General features: G+C 34.8%; 1 protein-coding gene across 2 annotated transcripts in view; it reads right to left on the reverse strand.

Moving 5' to 3' along the window:
- Nucleotides 1–23,121, reverse strand: part of LOC136848221 (uncharacterized) — a 127,108-nt gene that overhangs the window by 35,909 nt on the left and 68,078 nt on the right. Inside the window, exon 2 of one of the 2 annotated variants that reach the window (XM_067120566.1) lies at nt 3,247–3,287. The exons of the other annotated variant lie outside the window; for it this stretch is intronic. The gene's annotated coding sequence lies outside the window, so the exon portion shown is untranslated. The remainder of the gene's footprint in view (nt 1–3,246; nt 3,288–23,121) is intronic. 2 annotated transcript variants of the gene reach the window in all.

Genomic DNA, 23,121 nt, shown 5'->3' on the forward strand with positions numbered 1-23,121 from the left:
GCCGTGATACATCCCGAATCAACTTTTTCGAGCGTCGTGCACTGATGAATATGTATTGTTTTACTTCTAGTTGCTAGTCGGTTGGGACTTAACAAATCAGGATTTTACGTGATAATGGGCTTTTTATTTACAGTATATTAGGTGCTAAGGGCATTTTTTTTTTTTACAGAAAAAATGGAAGTGATGAAGTCTTCGACGAAACTGAAACAATTATCTTCCCAATTATTAAAAAAAGGAAAGAAAAAATAAAAATAAAAAGAAATACAAAAAGAAATAAAGATAAAAAGAAAGGAAGAAAGAAACAAGGAAACATAAAGAGGGAAGAATTATTTTAAAAATGTTGGGGGGTTATGTTCTTCAACTTACCCAGAAACGTCGTTATCGCAATTATATATATTTCTCTTTTTCATCAACCACTTTATCAGTATCAGGTTTTTTAAAAGATTCATAATCGCATACTCTTAATGATATTTTAAACGTCAACGACATATGCTCTCAAACCGAAATCGAGGAACCCCAAGACTCCTTTTCTCTACCTGACATGTTGTGACCATAAAAAAATAAATAAAAAATTGGGTCACCGTATACGTAAGCATTCATGCCAAGAATGTCATTGTTTACGAATGGATTGCGTGCTTCTCGTGACGGCTGGAGACCTCAAACCTACCTTTTTCTACCCTCGTTGCAGTCCTCAAGGATTTCTAGATTAGCTTTAAAATCCGCGAAGACTGGAGCAAATGATGACATAGTGACCCCTGATATTTTGGGATACAGGGCGAAGGAGGGAAAGGAAATTATGTATAGAAAAAATGGAATAAGTCAAGAGTAATAATTACAGGGTAATTAATGCTCCTAATGTGGTAAGTTTATAACGAACAGAAACCAACTTTTTCTTTGGAAGAAATGGTGAAAATTTCTGATAACATTTTGTCTTTAAATCTCGAAATAATCTCTTTTATTAGTGTAATAATACAAGCAACTCACTGGTTCTGTGAAAACATAAGTTGAAATCTAATATCAAATTAAAAAGGAAATTATAAAATAGCCTTAGCATAAAAGCATAACGACGTAATAACCAGTAAAACATAAGCCGAGGTTTCTTCGGAGCAATCGAGTTTTCTGTACAGCGTATAATTCTGTATGAGCAGCGGCCCATGAAACTTTCAGCAACGGCCTGTCCTATCGTTGGCAAACGCACGATCATGGCTAACTTTAACCTTAAATAAAAAAAAAAAACTACTGAGGCTAGAGGGCTGCAATTTGGTATGTTTGATGATTGGAGGGTGGTTGATGAACATACCAGTTTGCAGTCCTCTAGCCTTAGTAGTTTTTCAGATCTGAGTACGGACAGGAAAAGTGCGGACGGTCAGACAAAGCCGGCACAACAGTTTTCTTTTACAGAAGACTAAAAAACTAATCCTGTTTATATTTCTAAGCAGTGTTATTAAGAGAACAATGTCGAAAACATCAGCTCCCTTGAAAAGTTTGTAGAGGTTGTTAAAGTTTACTTGGGGATTTCAACAAGCTCAAAACACTTTATCAACGAATGAAAGCTTAATACGTACTAAAACAAATGCGGTTTGCTTTGAAAAGGAATCTTAAAAAGGAAAATATAAATAAAAGAAATATAAAATTACGACCCAAAAAATAAAAAAATAAATAATTTACTTTTACTCTTCAAATTTGAAACAAAAATAGCAAAACTTTCAAGTTAAGCTGACTTGACGTTTTCTGGATTTGTTTGGCACAATGGAAGGTTTCAATGAATCAAAAGTACTTATCATCGAAGCGCAATTCAATTCAATTAAATTTAGTCAAATTCAATCTACTAAACAAATGTTAGTCTAGTTTGAAAATGAAGCTTCGACAGAATTATTATTATTATTATTATCATTATTATTATTATTATTATTATTATTATTATTATTATTATTATTATTATTCAGTAGATGAAACGTATTCATATGGAACAAGCCCACAGGGGCCATTGACTTGAAATTCAGGCTTCCAAAGAATATGGTGGTCACTAGGAAGAAGTAAGAGGTGATAAAAGGGAAATACAGAAAGAAAATAGAAGAACGGAAAGGGTATAAAAGTATGGCCTATGAAGAAAATTCTAATTATGGCCACTCTTCAAAGATGCATAATTAACTTTCTTAAAAAGAACAACTGGAGATTTCAATAAATCAAAGGTACTTATCTCTACAAACAACGCAAACGAAAGTTAATATTTTATGCAAATAAAACCTTATGAATACAGAAAATTTAAGAGTACGAGAGTTTGACCTGTAAAAAAATAAATAAATAAAAAAACCAAGTTGGCAACTCGAGTAATTAGCACACCACCAATGGCATAATTCAACTACCTTGAAAAGTGTTTGTGGTGCATTAAGTATAATGAGAGATTTCAACGCATTCAAAAATACCTATCATCGAATCGAAAGCAATACATGCAATTCTTGTACAGTGAGAGATTTCAGCGCATCCAAAAATACCTATCCTCGAGCCAAAAGCAATAAATGCAATTCTTGTAGCGGAATTTTATCTCTATGTATCTATATATCCGTGGTTTGCATAAAATTCTTTTTTATTGTAATGCAAAACCCATGGTATATATTAATCTGAAATGGTTGGCTTTCAAACACTGCTTAATAAATTTTTACCTGCTTTGTGCATTAAAATATTTTCTAATAATCCGAACGAATAATTTTGTTAGAATAACTATTTTGTTAGAATAAATAAATATTTGCAAATCATCACTAAGAAACCATGTGTTCCTGTCTAAACACATGGAAAATGGGATAAGCATATTTTCGTTTCTAGGTTAAACACGAACTTCATTATCTCCTATTGTTCATACCAGATACTCTATCCTCAAAGACAAGCAAAAAGGAAAAAAAAAAACTTTTTTACATTAATCAAAGTTGTGTAAATAAATAACAGCTCAGACATAAATACGTTCAAAAATGACATTGCAAGAACATGATGATGTAAAGAAACATGTTGATGTAACCAAACTACAATAAATATCCATAAATTTCATGAAATGCTGATTAATTATACAATGAAAGAATGGCTTGCTGCTGATGTTCTACGGACCACGAACAGTACGCACTAACTCTAGAGAAAAAATGGTACGCGTAGCAATGATCCATACAAACACGTTCTTACAAACTGACACTGATTACCAGCCATCGTTCAAGAAAAACATCCTCTAATCACTACCAAATATAAGTACATTTTTACCTTACTTTACTGGATTTGAGGAGCCCTTCTGGTCTGGTTACCTGTGAAAGAAATAGGATTATTAGTATATCGAAGGAAGTTGTTCTCACACATACATACAGATATACACGCACACACACACACACACATATATATATATACATATATATATATATATATATATATATATATATATATATATATGTATGTATGTATGTATATGTATATATATATAGAGAGATAGATAGATATACATTATATAAATTTATAGGTAGATAGATACATCTATTTATATATATATACATATATATCTATATATATCTATATATATATATATATATATATATATATATATAATATATATATATATAATATATATACAGATATATCCATATTTATATATATACAGATATAGATATATCCGCACATATATATAGATATATCTGTGTGTATACATACACATATATATATATACTGTATGTATGTATATATATATATATATATATATATATATATATATATATATATATATATATATATATATATATATATCACCTAACACTGAAATGTTGGTATCCACTCACGTGCTCGCTCAAGCCTCACTCTTTTCTACCATTAGATTATGTAGACGTTTAAGCACGTTGTAAGAATAAACGTCCCTTTCCAATTTCCTCAACTCATGCACCAGAAATAAACCATTCTCTTTCCATCATACTCGAAAGTAGACATCTTAATCATTAAGCAAGAAGATTGAGTGCACTTCCTTTCGTGAGGTAATTGTGTAATCTCTCGTACAAAACGCAAATCACTTCTGATTACCTTTTGCATGATTATATAAACCTTTCGCATTGTTATATAAACCTGGGTCTGGTGTTGAAAGTTTGTCTCCAGAGATCACTGTTACGAATGGATAAGGATTTCTACACTAACGTTATTAATGATTTTAAAAAGAGACGGCAACGTTCATTGTCTACAATATGCAGTCATGAAACGGCTTCCACGACCTTTATTGTTGGAAAACCAGTATTTCATATATTTCAGTCAAAAAAACCGGGTCATTACTGCTCAATACCCTCAGTGACTTAAGACAAAACTTGGAATGGCTAAATTCAGAAATCTATATACTGATTCGTAAAGACGATGTAAAAGCAACCAAAGTTTATGAACGTGAAATTTTGAAATATCATTTACACGTTCTAGGAATCATTCATCCTGCCGTATCACTCGCTACGAAAAACAACTCGATTTCAGTCAGAATAACACAGAATTTAGAGCAATATTAGAAAGTATCAAAATTATATTTATTTGAGTACTTGAACGATTAGCAGATGAAAACGAGACCTCATTTACTCTGTGGTATGACAAATGAAACACTGTTTTCAATTTTCATTCATTTTTACTTTGGTTCGTCCACTGGGTGATTTTGCAAGTACAGAACAAAAGGTTGTTGAAAACGTGACATCATCGTACAAAATAATAAATATAAGGATACAAAATCTAACCACGCCCTTTCGAGAAGTATTTCTCATTCAGTTAGAATCACTTGTTCATATTTTCATTTTGATTTAAGTCAGTTAGAGTTCGTTATAAACAAGCTTAAGAACTAAGAAGTAATCGGATGACTAAGCAGTCTTTCAGGTACACAATAACTTGAATGTCAACGGGTACTTTATTCATTATATCCTCTAAGTTCTATTTTATTTTTCTTCATTTGAAAAGATATTCACAGATATGAATCAGATTATTACACTTTGTTACATAAAAGCCTCAGTACATGGATTATTTATTCGCAAGGCTGCGTGCCTGAAGATAATTTAGCAAAGCAAAATATCACACGACCTGTTTTTACCATAATTCTGTTACTCAGCACATGAAATGCACTGTGAATGTCGCGCTACATACAATATAAAGGACCAGTCGCACTACAGCTGCGTTTTCGTTATCAACTAAACAAACAGCTTTACATAAAATAAAATATCACAGACAAATCACATAACGGCTGTTCCCCGTAGAGAGATAGTGCCGTAAGTGCACCTCACGTGGTGTACTGTAAGTATTACTTAAAGGTCTTTGCAGCGTCCCTTCGGCCCCTAGCTGCAACCCCTTTCATTCCTTTTACTCTATCTCCGTTCACATTCTCTTTCTTCCATCTGTCTTTCCACCCTCTCCTAACAATTGTTTCATAGTGCAACTGCGAGGTTTTCCTCCTGTTACACCTTTCAAACCTTCTTACAGTCTATTTCCGTTTCAGCGGTGAATGACCTCATAGGTCCCAGCGCTTAGCCTTTGGCCTAAATCCTATATTCTATCTATCTATCTATCTATCTATCTATCTATCTATCACCACAGCTGTTTTACCTCAACAGATCAGTTTTCTTTCTCACAACTTGAAAAGCGTTTCGCAATGCTTCAAACCATTCATGACCATAACGACATAAATTGCTATAAACGTCAGAGGCTTATCTATCTCTGTTGCACGTATTTCCGAACATTTGAACATTCAAACACCTGAACTAATCTCGAGATTAAGTATGGTTCATGACAATTCAGCCGCGAAACCAGTGCGCATGTCAGCTGTTAATGAATCAGTCATCAGAACTTGAATTACGTTTACTTTGGGAGTTCTGGCTTCGCTTTCCCGTTCATTTCGTTAAATCGAATATCAAGAACTCTGCAGAGAAATTGTTTTGAATGCAAACTGCGGAGAAATGCTGAAACGAAAACGATTGACTATTTCCTCCCTACGCATTAGGTGATTCTCACTGCAGCAAAAATAAAACTGAATTGAAGGAGAACTGCAGAAACAAAATTTTCTATTTGCTCCTTACTGATTTGGTAATCCTCACTGGAACGTAAATAAATTAGAATGGAATTTTAACTCAACAAATATCATCTTTCTCTTACCACGATCCGTATACTGCAAAAGAATGAATGGAAAGGACTAATTTCTTTTCGTAAATTTCTTCCAATACTCATATGGATACTTTCATTATTAGATGATGAACTTACATATATTGTCGACACTTAATTTCTGAGGATGAAAATCGAAAAACCACAGAACATGAGAACATGGTTCTTCATCAAGAGAACATGACCTGGGAAAACGATGTCAAGAAAGACAACTGATTGCCAGAACTTCAATTGTCTCAGTGTATTCGACACTAATTGTAATTCCATTGGTAAGATTACACTAAGGGGGACGTTAGTTCTGAATTATGGCCGGTTTGTAGAATGGATTCCGTCAGACGGTCAACCCAGGCAATAGAGGATGATAGCTATAATTTCCCTAATTATTAGAATTTTCACTAATTATTACATTCTACAAAAATCGACTTTACTTATGAGTTAACTGTGATTTACAAAAACAAGAAGACTGCTAACATAATCTCTCTCTCTCTCTCTCTCTCTCTCTCTCTCTCTCTCTCTCTCTCTCTCTCTCTCTCTCACACACACACACACACACACACACATAGTAAAGAACTTTACTGATATACTTTATACAGAAACTATACGCAAAGGATTTTCATTTTTTTTTTTTTTTTTTTGATTTGTCCATTTATTTATTCATTTCCAGACGAGAAGAGCTGCATAGGAAAATTCACGGCTAATTAAGAAGTTCCAATTATAAACTCAGGGTTATTCATCTGTACTTTCCTTTTTCTTTTTTTTCTTTTTTTTTTGTCAAGTTACCTTGTGGTATGAAGGAGCAACTTTCTTGAATGTCAACAGCTGAATGTATAACGTAAAATTTAAAATATTTCAATTCTTGTTTAGTTTCTAGTGTTGATATTAATATAAGATTAACAATTTTGGGACAACTTTTATTAACGATTCAGTTTCATTATTCAACCAGTTGGAGGCCTCCTCCTGTCACACATAATTTGAAACAACCACTTATAAAGTTTAACCATATAGATACTTTGGCAATTAAACAAATAACGTATCGCCCGCAATTTTAACATGCATTCTAACGAAAAACCTCTAGTGCATGGCTGGAGACAACATTTCTGTCGAGCTGGAAATAATAATCTTAATCAATGAATGGATGAGCACTTGTGTACACGTACAGTGATAAGCCATCCCACTGTCCTACACTGCAATAAATTGCTTCCAAATATATTCTTCTATGAGTGACTTGCGCACCAACAAACACCTCAAAGGGTTGATTAGGTTGGCGTAGGACATTCGTCTTTGCCAAAAGGAACGAACAGCAGATGTCCTCCAAGAAATCATTAGCAGAGTATCCTGGGGAGAACGTCCTTTGATGGCAATCCATTCTCTCCGCAAATCCTGTCTTGTGAAAGGCTTTTGTTATCAGTGACTGACAGGGAATGGCTGTCTCTCAGTAAGATGTCCGACACATCGGAAGAGTTATTGAGTAAAGCAGTGAGGTCATTGACGCGGGACGTCCGTAAAAACAAATAAATAAATAAAATGTTAAGATTTAGACAACTGAATTTGGAACCGAATGAGGGAGACTCAGAGTCCTACAAACGACTTTACAAACCACTACTTTTCCTTCCCTTTCCTCTTTGATTTTCTATCATTTTTCCGCTCCTTCCTTCTTCAGTTGACAGTAAAGCTGCCTTAAGGGCGAAGCTCTTTAAACTTCGTGAAAGTACTGATCCTACGACTGTCTTTTTATGATATGTCATTTTCACCTTTTTTTCTACATTGGGGATCTATGGGTTTAGAAAGTGCTGACTCATCCGACCATGTGTTACAGCGGTTAAGTTTTTGCTGGAGAATGAGACGTATAAAATGTGTGTGTGAGGGAGAAACGCATTAGTCAATATAAAGGACCTCACTGTCATGATTATGAGATTATCTTTCTGTTACCTATTTCAACCGCCCAGGCATTAAGATCTCATATGCATGACGCTGCAAAAGATAAAAGACTCTAGGTCTTAAGAGGCCATCATTAGAGCATTCTGGGCAGGTAATTAACATACTGACAAACTATCCAGCTTCCAGCAGCTTGCAAGCGACAGAGAGGGGACGCACGAAAGGAGACGACGGGGTCGAGACCCGTTGTGCAATCGGTTACTTCATAATACCACGGATCACTTTCGAACATGGAGCCCTCTAAATCACCCTCTTTCGCGGATCACAAGGACCCGCGGAGACTTCAATGGGAAACAATTCATCCCTTTGAGATCCACCACTGCTCTAGGACCCCTTCCATTGTTTACCTCGGTCCCTAACAGCTATTCATTTTCCCTTTTACACGACACGACTTTCGGCTCGTGGTTCGAGGGATACATGAACCTGTATCATGTTCGGCCGATCGCTGGTAATGACGGGACTTGGACCCCTGGTTAGTGCACTGACGAAATTAATGGAGCTTTCTGTCTCACTGATTGCTCAACAACGCACGCAGTTGATTTGGAAGAGATGAGTGTTGTTTCTATTCGCTCTGGTCAAGGAAAGAGTTTGGTCCTAAGATAGTCAGCTTCCGTAGAGTAATGTTTTATCAGTTTGATTCAATATTGTTGTGAATGAGTAAGAAAACTTCTAATGTTTATTAAAAATTGTTATGCAGGTTCAGGTACGTTATCATATGGCAGCTTAGGTCATTTTATAAATGTAAAATCCTAGTATGTGAATAATTAAACACCAAATATAGCTGGTACTTTGTCACTGAATGATTGTAGTATCAGCCATCAGTTTATTACGCTAATACACTGGGTGGCAATGCAATACAACCAAAAGGGGACACCTCGAGGAAGCGAATTAAAATAAAAGCGAGGGCGACCAAGACAACTTCAGAGACGTATGACAAATGTACACATGAATATATACATTCGTCTCTGATTATCGTACTTCTGAGAGAGATTTGTCGTACCTTTGGGCCTCCCTGATTTCTCTTTCCCTTATCGCATACAGCCTCAATGCAATTCCATTTTAATTTTTCATTACAAATTTTACAGGCACTAATGACGGATAACTATACTGTTCGTAAAATTTCTTTTACTTCAAATTTAATATCTGGTGTGAAAAATTCAACTGCAATGAGAATTTTATTCATATCATATTATATAGAGACCGTGGAGAGTAAGGGAGTCTCATGACTTCCGCTTTTAATTGTTACAACAACGCCCAGGTGTCTAGGTTGGTGGGACAAGTCCAGCGGTTCACACCATCCCTCTAATATCTACTTCACTTATGGGTTCGTGCTGGCATAAGGCCTGCTCCATCTCAAATAAGATTGCGTTTGGTCACGTGAGAGAGAAGTTTACACTTCATGTGACACAAGAAGATACTTTCGCGTACAATTTATAGTGGTGATTCTTAATATGTCAGCACTTGTTAACAAAGCTAAGTATCATTGTTTACCTGTGATTTTCGTTTGTTTGAGCGAGTAAAAAATTTATTTTTTATTTTAAATGAGCAGATTTCGTCTTTTAATCTTGCTGTGATCTTGGTGATTAAACTGTATGAATACAACTGAATATTACCTGGCAGAGTAATAATAATAATAATAATAATAATAATAATAATAATAATAATAATAATAATAATAACTTCCATGACTCAGGTGTACCGTGTATCCCGCCTGCTCTTTGCGAGAAAGAGAATGGAAAATAAATCGAACATGAAAACTGATACAATGAAACACTTATATTCACTTCTCCTCGGAATGTGAGGTATGCTTTCAATAGGAAATCATCTCTTTTGTTTGCAGTTCCTCGTTGACGTATCGTTTTTCTTTTCATTTTCACAGATTTTCCTCGATTTGCCTTCTCCCAACAGTTAGATTCTATATATAATTGAACAAAAACCTTCTATTACTTCCCAACACATTTATTTTTTATTATATGGCAAAATATATTATATACAAACAATGCTGTTGAAAATCCTCATTTATACTCATATTGTTTATATATATATATATATATATATATATATATATATATATATATATATATATATATATATATATATATATATATATATATATATATATATTTATATATATATATATATATATATATATATATATATATATATATATATATATATATCCTACATCTATATATATATATATATATATATATATATATATATATATATATATATATATATATATAAGTACATATATAGATCCCTATATATATATATATATATATATATATATATATATATATATATATATAAAAAGTATATATATTATATATACCCCTATATAATATATATATATATATACATATATATATATATTTCTATCCATATATACACATATACATACAAACCACATAAAAACACCTACTAATACGGATAACTTTAAACGAAGTCAACCCCAGAAGGTAAAAATAAAACCCACTTATTAAGTATTCACCCTTCGAAAAAAAAAATCATTCGTGAAAGTAAACAGAATTGTTTGGGTCATTCGAAGGGAGGCTTCAATTCTCCTGAAAGTCAATCCCTCTCTCTTCACAACTCCCCCTCCCCTTTCTCCTCCTTTCTCCCTGCACCACTATCCTCAGGGTGAAAGGGAAAGAAGCCCGGCGTTGGCCCTTGGGTGACCCCTTTCATGCGGCAAGCATGCCAGGTCATCCAGCAAAACCAGGTCAAAATGAAGAGGGGTTCCAATACGAAAGGGGTGAATGTTTGTGGGCAGGTCCATCTTCGTCTGACTTTCGTTAGTGCCTCGGCTGGGTACAAGAACTGACCTTGTTTGGTTTCCTGGCACTCCTTTCCGTTTACTTTGTGTTTTTCTTAAATTCTCGTGGGATAAAGTCGTTGCTTTAACCCAAAACCCTTTGATGAATAACTGACTGAACAAGTACTTTTCAACAGTATGCTAAAATAATGCACAGAAATTGAAGACAGATCTTTCTTCAGCAGTAAAACTGCTGTTGCAATGTCACAGTACTTTCAATACAGATTAACCTCCCCTTCACTATAATGGACATAATGAAAAACATGATGAATATTTCTCGTAAAACACAATGTGAAGGAAATAGTGCATCTGGCAATAACTGCAGAAACAAGGTTCCGAAAGACAACGTTACTGAGATCTACTGTATATATTCCAGAACGAGGTACAGTAGACAATGCATTACCAGCAATAAAGTGGACATCTATTGTTTCTTCGACCAAAAGTCAATGTACTATAATAACTACGTCACAACATAATCGCACAAAAACATATTTCACGCAGCGTAGTCTGAAATCCCTCAAAAATCGTTTCTCCTCACTTCCCGGTTTAACGCGAGAGAGAGAGAGAGAGAGAGAGAGAGAGAGAGAGAGAGAGAGAGAGAGAGAGAGAGAGAAGTGCAGACGAAGACGTAAGAAAAAAAGGAGAGACAGCAGAGAAAGAGAGTGAAAGAGGGAAGAAGAAAGAGGAATGGAGAGAGAGAGAGAGAGAGAGAGAGAGAGAGAGAGAGAGAGAGAAGCAACCGCTCCCAGTAACCTGACTCAGAGTCACCCACGTCAAAACTGTCTGGAGATACATAAGATGGATCGATGAGACGCGGAGATAAAAATAATAGCAAAATGGAAGAGTTGACCGTCAGGCGGTAAATGGAAGTAGGCATTCCATCATGCGTGACCAAACATGACCGAGGGAGAACCTACGCGAATAACAGGGTTGGAGAGCTCGAAAGGAAAGGGAAAGGTTGCTGTGCAGTGTGAAGAAACGAATACGCGAGAACGGGAAGTATGGATAAGGATTAATAGAAAGAGTGGATTGAATGGCAAATGGAAAGAAATGGATTAACACTACAAAATTAGATAAATAGAAGAAAGCGTGATGATTAATAAAATTAAAAAAGCACGTAAGGTTAATTGAAATATTTTATACAGCTGTGTACAAATGAGGTATGCAGAAATTCAGTGTCAAGATATGCTTCCCAGCCACTAATCTCGACAGAAAGAAGGATACATAACATAATAAATAAGATTCTAGAAAATATTTTAAAGCAACACAAAATTTCCATACGGATATATGGTGAATAGAAATTACGTAAAACAAGGCTCAAAAATACGGAAAATACGGAGATAGGAGAAATAGTAAACGATAACGGGTAAACAAGGAAGTGCAGATGTCATAATAGGAAGAGACAGGCGAAGGAGATGTATCATTAATCCCTGTCATATTTTGAAGAAATTTCTGTTGAAAATAAACGGTGTTGTGTTGAGCTAAGAAAATGATTGTCATCTTTGAGTTACCGTCACCTTTGTCGTTCTGGAACAGGACGTTCTTACGAATAACCTTGAATTTATATCTCCAATAAATTTTCTTTTACTTTTGTATATTATATATATATATATATATATATATATATATATATATATATATATATATGCATACACACACGTATATTATAATGCATATATATATACATAATTTTGTGTGGGTGTTTTGATATATATATATATATATATATATATATATATATATATATATATATATATATATATATATATATATATATATATGTGTGTGTGTGTGTGTGTGTGTGTGTGTGTATGTTTGTATATAATGTGTGTATGTGTATGTTATGATATGACGCTCAATTCCACCTTCTGCCCTCAGTATAACATATCCAAACACATATCTACAGACACAACCATACTCAGTTTCATGACCTCCTAACATATCCTACCTAGGTTTCACGCTGAATGAAAGTATAGTACGCAGAACTCCACTAATGCTGCAATTGAAATGCAACGATGCTTCAAGTCAAAGATGATTTGAGTTTCATTTTCGTTCTGCACATGGACACGCCCTTGGTGAAAACTCGGTATTAATTCCATTATCCAATGTATGGGAATGTACTTCATGTGTGGGACTGTAGTTATCACGCTGCATCGTTCGTTTGGAGTGAATGTAGACTCTGAGAAAAATGAGGGGTGCTTTTCATTTCGGCTGATACTAACCCATATGCTGCGGAGATGTCTGTTTTCATGTATATTGTCAACTGCTGTCGATAATTTCTTATTCTTTAAGTGAACGAAAAGAGCTATTATTCTGTAAACAACTAACTATCCTTAAGGTAGAGAAACAAAATGCAAGCAGGAGGTACTCGAGAGGGTCACCAAAGGTTTTAAAATATATATTTTTTCAGAGACAAAATAATTCTTTAACTAACTTTGTTACGCAATAACTTTGAAAATTTTAAAATTTTATGTGACGGGTTATTATATACACTTTCTACAATGCAGCTAATGGGTATATTGTAAGACAAAGCTCGCATTGGTACAGGCCTCACTAGAACAAATTGTTTAGGCCTCTTTACAGACAAAACAGAAAGGCTAAACAATTAAGAAATATTATATACCGGTATGCATATAAAAATGAATGTGCGTGTGCATACATGTAAGCATATATACATACATAATTATATACAAATATATACAGTATACGTGTATATATATATACATATACATACATATATATATATATATATATATATATATATATATATATAATATAAACGTCAACATCATACAAATGAATTATGCAAACTTACATAAGTTCCCACTATTGACAAAAGCTGCGTGGGAACGCCTATACGCACAGGCACGCCACAGTCCACGTAACTCTCGCAGAATTCCCATACACCTGACATTCAACCACGACGCGTAGCTCACAGGTACAGGTAATTTAAGGTCATAAAGATCCATAACGCGGAAACTTTCTCCAGATCAGCTTAAATTTTTACTAAAATGAACTTTCATTACTCTCCGTCAAGGTGTCACATACGGTGATCGATATCATATTAATGAAAGTGAAAGGAGTGTCGCATTTTTTTTATGCGTGTCAGATGATAGTGGGTGCCGTAACGAGAGGAGGGTGTTTCCCTACTAAGCATAGAAGGACATTATGCGCTTCGTTCGTTTCTTTTTACTTTTTTTTTACTTTCACTTGCAAAAATCACCCTTCATCAGACTGCATCTTCTCTCTCTCTCTCTCTCTCTCTCTCTCTCTCTCTCTCTCTCTCTCTCTCTCTCTCTCTGTGTGTGTGTGTGTGTGTGTGTGTGTGTGTGAGACAAAACAAATTTGAAAAGAATGTAAATTTAGGACGTCTCTGTGTGTGTGTGACACAAATTTTGGAAGAAGGTAAATTTATGACTCTCTCTCCCCCCCCTGATATAAAAAGGTTAAAAACGTAAATTGAGGGCCTCTCTCTCTCTCTCTCTAATGTTACATAAAAACAGACTTCGAAGGAATGCAAATTTGTGACGCCTCTCTCTCTCTCTCTCTCTCTCTCTCTCTCTCTCTCTCTCTCTCTCTCTCTCTCTCTGCCTCTCTGTCACCGCACCCCACCCCCCCAACAACACCCAAGTTACATAACAACAACCTTTGAAGGAATGCAAATTTGTGACGGTTCACGTCAACAAGGTGTGAAGGGATGCAAATGTGCGACCTTCACCTGCGATTTTTCGAAGCAATTCTTATCACTTTCATAGAAGTGTCGCCTTCTTGACTTTCCTTATGTCCCAGATTTAGGATACATTTTTTTCTGTATCTTTTTGGATATTTGGATTCTGCCCATTAAGTTTCTGAGAAAAAATGCTTTCATTATAAATATATTTCCTTTTTATTAAGGTATTTAGGATATATTTTTGTTATATATTTTTAGATATTTGAGTTCTACCCATTCCGTCTCAAAGAAAAAATGCTTTCATGATAAATATATTTCATTTTTATTAAGGTATTTAGGACACATTTTTTTATCTTTTAGATACTTTACTTCCATTCAGTAAGTCCCAAAGAAAAATGCTTTCATGATGAATGTATTTTTTCATTTTTATATGAATTTTGTATTTAAAAAAGTGGTTAGCAATTTTCAGCCGACCTTTCCTTCATCCGTAACCATCAGGAAACTGTTTGAATATCATTCAATACAGGACTTTCAATTTTGCACTTCCGCTACGGAAGACTAAAGTTATACGCACGAAATGGTAAATAAATATCTCTTAAAACACGTCTGCCATCTTGCAATTGGGTAATCGATCAAACGTAAAAATAGTATGACAGATGTCCGTAATTTCAACCATATCCCATAACAACCTCTTTAACATACGACCTCCTGTGACCTCTGCGACTTCCTCTGACCTTTCACCTTTGTTGTGGTCTAAGGGATTGGTGGGCGATGTCCCCGGCGATGTCTGCGTCATCATTTTTCTTATCTCCTCGAGGATTGCCTTTTTATTTGAAATTTCTTTTTTTTTTTCTTATTCGCAAGATCCTCTCTCTCTCTCTCTCTCTCTCTCTCTCTCTCTCTCTCTCTCTCTCTCCACCTGCTTCTCACAGCATCACAATTATTCTTACTTTTACTTCGCATTTTGTTCTCATTGCCTCTATTTTTTTAACTCTTTTCCAGGTCTTTCCTCCCCCCCTTTTTTTTACTCTCCCCAATCTACCTCTTGATTAGCACTCCTTTGTTTTCTCCAAGTCTTTCTTCGTTTTACTTTTATTCTGCCCAATATTTCTCTTCCTCTTTCTTCCATCTTTTCTTTGAGTCTCCCTTTATTATTAAAACGAGCATCTAATCTCTTCCTTACTACTTTCCACCTCACACCCTTTTGTTCCATTTTCTCTCCCTCAACTTTTTTTTTCTCTCACCTTTAGCCCAGCTCCTTCCCGTATCATTTTCCTCAGTTCTTTCTCTCGCCCTCTCTCTCTTCCACCACTTGGAATAATGACTATTGAGTCATCAGCCAATCTGTATGGTAATGCTACTCGTAACTTCCAAAGCCCGAGAGTAATGGGAGCTTAATAAGCGGTGGTCGTGAGGGCATCGGTAAAAGCAAGCATTCGCGAAGAGGAAGTTTTGCAACGAGACAAAAGCACCCACGAGGAATTAGCAAGTGGGAGGGGGGGGATGGGTCTGATCGATGATGCAATCGTCGGGTAGGGATGGTGTTTGTCTGTCCTGCGTGGTGTTTACATTATTATTATTTTTCTTTTTTTTTTCTTTTGGGGTTCGATGTTACTGTACAAATGGTATTAATAGAGGTTCTAGGATAATTCATTTATTTATATATCTTTTTCCTTTTGGGGCTCCAAGTAACTGCAGAAATGGTATAATGTCAGTTCTAAAATAATTTTTTATCTCTCTCTCTCTCTCTCTCTCTCTCTCTCTCTCTCTCTCTCTCTCTCTCTCTCTCTCTCTCTCTCTACCGTTCACCTATCCATTCATCTAACCATTCATTTATACTGTATATATAATATATATAATATATATATATATATATATATATATATATATATATATATATATATACTGTATGTGTGTGTATGTGTGTATATGTATATTTATATATATGTGTGTATATACATACATACATATATATATATATATATATATATATATATATATATATATATATATATAAAATTTAAAACCAAACATTGGCATCAAGATTAGAAACGCCTCATGACCGACGATAAAATGAAAAATATAATCCTTCCTACTCGTGTGTGACAGTGCCGAACTATCTCGTATAAATATCTGTAGTTCTTTCTGTAAAGCCTTTCACATACCGTGGTGTCACTGAGAGAGAGAGAGAGAGAGAGAGAGAGAGAGAGAGAGAGAGAGAGAGAGAGAGAGAGTAAAGGAGTGTTGTGAGAGTGCAAAAATGCATTGTTCTTTTCAGTCTTGCTGACTTTTACAATAAAGTGCATAAGGTATGTGTTGTTTAGTTACTTTCGAGATTTCAGTGCATCAGTATTTACGCTCTTCTGATGAAGTGCTGTACAGGATAATAAGACTGTTAACTGGTTTTACGTGTCAGCATTATGAAAGCCAGTTTTTATATCTGTTATCATTACCAATCATCACTAAATATTTTTCATGCAGGAGAGAACGAGACGGGACACAGTTGCCGAATATAAACAAAAGTGAAGGATAGTGTACTCGCTTTTTACAGGAAAACAAAGTTATCGCTTTGAAAGAGGCAGGAAACAGACAGGACTCTGTAAAGTTCCATATCCTAGAACTGAATATAAAAAATTATCAAACTGTTTGACTCTTGATTTGCTACTTCCACAGAGCACACGTCACACTACAAAACAAGTTGTGCACACCAGAGCTGACGGAATGGCCAGAATAATACATGCAAAAAAAAAAAAAAAAAAAAAAAAAAAAAAAAAAAAACAGACTAGACCAGAGTGGGTCCAAGTGAGTGCCGAAAGGAATGCAACACCTGAGAGTCCACAGTCATTTGGTCCTACGCATGAGGACAATACCCCGTGCAAAAACGAATAAGTCGGCTTCTTATGGAGGCAGACTTGGCAGACCAAAAGATGTGTGATACTTTCAACCAGTAATAATCTTTCTTACCATATCCAAAACACTGATAAAGCAGAGCTGTTGGATTTAGAGATTCTGAAGAATTGTTAGGAAGGCAGAATGATGATTAGATATGAGATAAAAATGAAATTAACTAGTTTCCAAAGAACTGATACCAAACAAGATATAGTATCAAGGTACACATTCACAGCATAACAAAAATTTTACCACATACTTCCTATTGTTTCCATTTTTCTCCATGTTGGATCTAAACATTAATATCGAATAGTACTTGAATATTCCAGGGCAGGCTTACCCGCTACATTGCAAACTAATTATTTCAAGACACGTACTGTACAAACGAGTCCTGACTTTTTTCCGGAATGTCCAGTTTGTTTGTTTTCATGTATGGGAGGCAGTGTTAAGTAAAATCGTAAGTGATCTTAATTTCCATCTCTTTCGATGAATAAATCATGGTCCTTTTGTTCTTTCTATATTCTACAGTTCTGATTCTCTTAAGATATATTTGTCCCCTTTTATATTTTAAGTACTGGTTCTTACAGTGTTGAACAACTGGCTAGTTCTTTGTGCAATGCAATTTTTACTAATTCTACTGCATATGGCATTTTTTACACTTATCTGCGTGTGTGTGTGTGTGTGTGTGTGTGTGTGTGTGTGTGTGTGTGTGTGTGTGAGAGAGAGAGAGAGAGAGAGAGAGAGAGAGAGAGAGAGAGAGAGAGAGAGAGAGTAAAGGACAGTAAGTCGAAAGGCCTAGCACCACTCCGTTTTTTCACTGTCCTTCGTGGCATTTGCCTTTATATATATAAATTTATATATATATATACATATACGTATTATATGCATACTATATATACATATATATAGTTATATATATACACAGATATGTATATAGGGACAGAGACGGAGCTCCGCCGTGCGAATTTTTTAGCCACATTCAAAACAATTAGGGCATGGTGAAAACAGACAAAACATAAGCGGGGAAAAGAGAGAGAGTGGTAATGGCATGCATAAGTAACCCAGTGATTAGCGCCGAGCAGTCTAGTCATGCAGCGAGGCCTGTCATATCATAACAATTACTTGGTGTGTGTTCATCCAATCCCATAACGATAAGAGACAAGCTCTTTCAAACGCCATTACGCCTGGTGGACCGCAGGGGAGAAAATGAACTAATGACTCAATGTGCGGTTTTCATATATCTATGTCAAAGAAGCCACTTGATGAGGGTAAAATACCTGCTGGTCATTAAAGTATAGTTATGGGGAAATTGAAGCCTGTCATGAGTGGTGTAGAAAATGTAGGCGGTCTGGTTCGTGTGTTATATCAATATCTATCTATCTGCATATCTATTTGTATATACATACCGTATATATATATAATTATAATTACCCTTTATATATATTTACACACATACACATTACATATATATATATATATATATATATATATATATATATATATATATATATACACGTTTATAATAACTCTTTATATATATATATATATATATATATATATATATATATATATATATATATATATATATATATATACACACATAAGCGCTAGTTATTTCGTTTTTTAAACGAAAACCAGTCAGCTATCGATAACGAGAGAGAGAGAGAGAGAGAGAGAGAGAGAGAGAGAGAGAGAGAGAGAAATTTACCCGGCTATCAAGAGAAAGTATGACTATGTCAAATTCGTTCTGGTTGAAACAGGAATCATGGTCACTGGTAAAGCATGTACTTGCTATTTGTAAGACACATAGTACAGCAAACTGAGCGTAAGCGGAAGAGTGAAACGCAGAAATGAACCGTCATGACTGTGAGTGAAGTGAAACTTACAATGAAAGACTTAAAAATAAACCGAAATGCTAATTTAGTTAATATCAATTCCAACGCGTTGCGATCAACCAAAAATTTAAGGCAAATTTCAATGATGACAGAAAGCTTGAAATATTCACTCAACTGGTATTATAATGAATATGAGTAATTCGTGAAAAAACTGCTATTTCTAATAAAGACCAAAATACCGCCATTATTTAGTTCAATTAAAACATGTTAAGTGGCAAAGTATATTTTTTTATAATTCAACGTATGAGGATTGTATTCATGCAAATGCTTCGATAAAATATGCCTTTTTATCTCCTATTCCTCCTAGTGTGTCATTAAATCCCGTATTTCTATTAATTTCGAACAGCAAACAAACCACAAAAATCTACTGCCTTAAGAACGAAAGATGTAACAAATATGTTTTAGTTCAGCTAAAATGAAAAACATCCCGCCCCGAATTTACATTTTAAAAATCGTTCTCTTTTATACTATTGGACAGACTCCAAGATCACAGGAAGGCGTCTCTTCGCTTAAAGCAAAATGTCAAAACAATGAAGGAGCGCCCTTACATATTTTATTCATGTGCTCAGATTTCAAACCCGGATAAGTGGCGCCTTATGTCTGTCAAATACTTCAGTCCCACGAAAATATTCTCCCCATGCATATAACAAAATCAAAGAACTATTTTTGCAACTGAACTAAGTCATTTTAATATCTGATATGAAAATTACTGAAGATTTTTTTTTCTTAAAGGCGACGGAAGATTGCGTCTCAACTCCCGAAACTTCAAGGACAAATCGAATCGAGTTGGACTCAAGTTTCATGTTTGAGTAAGGTCAAGCATATAATATAACGATACATCATTCGATCTACAAATATCAAAAACTCCCATTGCACTCAGCGTGCGCATAAGGATAAATATCAAGGTTAAGGGACAAGGTTGTATGTTAAAGTCACGCAAGATTTATCTAATAGCCAAAATCAAATGTCACTGGCATTCAGACGCTATATGTCTCTTGAAACTTTAAGTCTCTCTCTCTCTCTCTCTCTCTCTCTCTCTCTCTCTCTCTCTCTCTCTCTCTCTCTCTCTCTCGGGGCCTATTTTCCCATAATATAAATTGATGCAGTTCGTACCACTTGTTTTTCCTGACTTTTCTGTCCCGGAAAAATTATTTGTTAATTATTCAAACTAACCCTTTAATAATAAGGAATAATTATTCCAAAAATAAAACAAAAAATTTATATCTGACAATAAAAATGAATAATTATTCCAAAAATAAATGCATAAATACATGTCTGACAAGAGATTCATAACCGTATAAAACAAAGTTAAATTTCTAAACTTCATTTCGCTATTGATACTCACTCGTATAATTCTTACTGTTAAGGTTCCCCAAATAAACTTAATTACTATTATTATAATTCAGAAGATGAATCCTATTCAAGTGGAACAAGCCCACAGGGGCCACTGACTTAAGATAGGGTGTTCATTTGAAAGAAGTAACAGAAGGTAATAGGAAGTAGAGGAAGAAGCGATCAGTTATTAGAAAAGAACAAATAAATTTAAAAATTAATAAATAAAAGAAATAATGTACGTAAAGTATTAAAATACATGAATCGTTTTATTGTTGTAATTCGTTGCATCTTCGCTTGATCTGTTGAGGTTCTAACTGCACGACATCCTCAGGAATAAAGGACCTATGGAACTGAGAAGTTCGACAGCGAGGCCCATTTACCGCATATTGGTGTTGCTGTTCAGTAAATCTGGTCGCTCTTGGCAGGAAAAGAGAATCTTGGTTCAATTGTGAATGTGAAAGATCTGTGTTAAAATACAACTTATGAAAACTGACAAACAAGAGACCACCCGTCGATGGTCTAAGTCATATTTGCTAATGTTAGGAAACAGAAACCTACCACAAACCACTCCATCTAAAAGAAATAAACCTCTGGCAGAAGCAGACATCAACACCGGAGAACAGTATTCTAGTAAAGGAAGGACAAATGACCTAAAACATGTTGCACTGATTTTACCAGTTACAAATTTATAAGGCCTTGTGTACAATACCTAACTTCCATGTGACATTTGCCGACGCCTTCATTTCACGTTTCTCAAAAGAAAGATGTGAGTCAAAAGTTACACCAAGTATTGTTAAAGCTTCTGACTCATTCAGCTGAGTCCCATCCACTTGAAAGGAAGAGTGGGCTGGAAAATCTGTACGGGATGTACTAATCAATGGTGTTTTCGTTTTACTGGAGTTCAGCCTCATACCCCACAAACTACACTATTCACTAATCCGCCCAATGTCACGACTGTGACTAAGGGCACCTTCATTTTTCATAGGTGGAGATTTTACTGCATCCACAAGCATTGCATCATCGGCATACTAAACAATATCAGTTTCATGCCAACAACCATATCACCTGTATACACGAATAAAAAACAGCGGACCAAGAACACTACCCTGCGGAACTCCAGTCTCGATAGGTCTTGGTTCGCTAAAGATCCCATTTCTGACACTGACGCCTTCACATCACTAAAGGTCATTCCTTTAAGTAAAGACTTTTTTTCAGAACGAAAACACAATTTTTCTTTACATGACCTCCTCTTCCATCATCCTCTGTACTCGAGTGCGCCCCAGTGACCAAAATTAGCGCCAGTCATTAAAAAAAAAAAAACACAAAAAAAACACTGAGCCATTTCCTCTTCACGTAATGATGGGTGGAATCAAGGAGATTGATCAACAATGAAGCAGACAAGAATGTAGTATCATTGTCGTTAATATAAGTCAAATTGGATTCTGACGGTCGACGAATGACCTAGGTTGATGGTTGAAAGTAGGGTGGTGTCAATGATCTCTGACTGAACTCGCGTTTTGTTGTCACAGGAGACACTAAGGAAGAGGAGTATCTCAGAAACCAAGCTGTTGTGCAAATGGCTTGCAATAAGCCTCTTACTTCCTTGTATTCTTAAGTGATGGATTTACCGACGGATTTATGTCTTAAATTGGCTAGATAACGAAATATGATGTGAATATATATTGATTAAAAGAAAGTAAATAAGTAAAATTCCATATATATATATATATATATATATATATATATATATATATATATATATATATATATATATATATATATATATGTGTGTGTGTACATATATATATATATATATATATATATATATATATATATATATATATATATATATATATATATATATATATATATATATATATATATATATACAGTAGATATGTATGCATATATATATATATACTTACATATATATATATATATATATATATATATATATATAAACTGATACAATACTGCCAGCAAAACACCATTAAGAAAGCAACATTTGCATTCCTAAATAACCTCACGAAAATCTTGATAGCAACAATAGCAAATTTCTCTTGGGGGGGGGGAAAGTTTTCTCTTGTAATTTCTCTGTTTATCATAGTTTCTCTGAGGATTATTCTCAGCTGAATTATACCTCAGTAAACTTACTCTCTGATAAAGGGAAGACTGCCTTAAGAAATTTCCAATGAAGACTTTTGGCACTTGCAAAAAGTTGGTCACTAGATAAACGGGACGTCAGGCACGAGAGACTGACTGACCACAATAGAGGTCAATGTTTAAACAACTGTTGTGATCTACCATAAAGGAATTTACTTCCGGTCGCGTCCGCTAAGAAGAAAGGGAAGAAAAAAACGGTTAGCGGGAACAGTAATTAGCAGCGATAAAACTCGAGCGATGTTGGGCAATTATTACGCAATAATCGCTCGACCACAGTAGGT

Source organism: Macrobrachium rosenbergii, chromosome 18 (assembly GCF_040412425.1).
Source record: "Macrobrachium rosenbergii isolate ZJJX-2024 chromosome 18, ASM4041242v1, whole genome shotgun sequence".
NCBI lineage: Eukaryota > Metazoa > Arthropoda > Malacostraca > Decapoda > Palaemonidae > Macrobrachium > Macrobrachium rosenbergii.